A 1416-nucleotide genomic window follows, 5' to 3' on the forward strand; every position below is an offset into this window, starting at 1 on the left:
GATAGTTTCTTCCTACTGCATAACAAAGAATGTCACTCTGTTATGTGTTTGAAATACTTAACCTTAGGGCAGAGGTAGGCAACGTTTTTTGGCCGGAGTGTCAAAAAAATCACAATGTCTACCTTGGAAGGTGCTGGAGTGCTGGCATGCCAGAAAAACAAAACAAGGGCAGGGGGTACATGGCAGGGTGTACAGCATATTAGTATAATTAATAATAATAAATACTGCCTTCTATGGTAAATACCAGATTTTCTAAAAATTGTAAACCTGGTGACAATAAATAAAACTTCAGTACACTGCCACTCCAGATCACACACACTGCACTCCCAGCCCTGCTGCCCTCCCCAGGGCACTCCGGAGCATGGCGCATACAACCAGGAGCAGCAGTGCACAGAAGGGATGCACAGGAAATCTTCCTGCCACTGCATGCTCCACGCTGCCCTGGTTACACTTTCCCTGTGTGCATGGGGGCAGCGTGGGCAGCAGCACAGGGTTGTGCTCCTCACTGCTGCCCCCACCTTCAGGAGAAATATGGCCAGAGCAACAGGCAGCTTTTATGCACCTCCCCAGTGCCCTGCCATGCCAGGTTCTACATGCTGCTCTGCAGAGGCAGTGGAGGAGGGCAGCATGGTGGGGAGCATCCCCAGCACCTGCTGCCTGCCCTGGGCTGTGGCTGTTTGCAGCCTCCTGGCTGCACCCGGCCCAGGCTCTGGGTAGCTGCTGCCAGCCATGGATCCTGGGCTGCTTGCAACAGGACTTGCATGCTCCCAGCTGCCTACTGGAAGCAACCCAGGCCCTGTGGCTATCAAAAGGTAACCAGAACCTGGGCAGGATGCAGCCAGGAGGCTTCAAATAGCTTCTGCCTCCCTGCCCTGGCCCCAGCTGTCTCCTGCCCTGGGCTCTAGGAAGGCAGCAGGTGCTGGCACTGCTCCCATCGGCCAGGGTGGGGAGGCAACAGCTGTTTGCAGCCTCCTGGATGCAGCCAGCCCAGGCTTTAGGGCAGTTGCTGCCAGCCATGGTGCCTGGGCTGCTAGCAGCAGGGCTTGCAGCCTCCCAGCTGCCTGCTGGAGCCCAAGCTGGCAGTCGCGTGCTGAGCAAAATTGCCTCACGTGCCATGCTCAGCATGTGTGCCGAGGGTTGCTGACCCCTTACTTAGGGTGTAAAGAGGCAGTCATAATTTACTCCTTACTTGCATTGCAAGTTCTGCTCTCCTTTATTAAGAACTGTGAAAAAATAACCCCCCTTTTTTTCTCAACTAGCCAAAAAGTCCAAGGTAACAAAATCAGTTTCTGACAACACATAGACAACATTGCCCAGAGTCTTGTTTCTCCAAGAGGTAATAGGAACATATAGCACCTAGCGACTTCCCTTGATCCAGAATCATCACATGACTTCTAACCCCTCCAAAGAGTATGT

Source organism: Alligator sinensis, unplaced genomic scaffold (genome assembly GCF_000455745.1).
Source record: "Alligator sinensis unplaced genomic scaffold, ASM45574v1 scaffold1_1, whole genome shotgun sequence".
Classification (NCBI taxonomy): domain Eukaryota; kingdom Metazoa; phylum Chordata; order Crocodylia; family Alligatoridae; genus Alligator; species Alligator sinensis.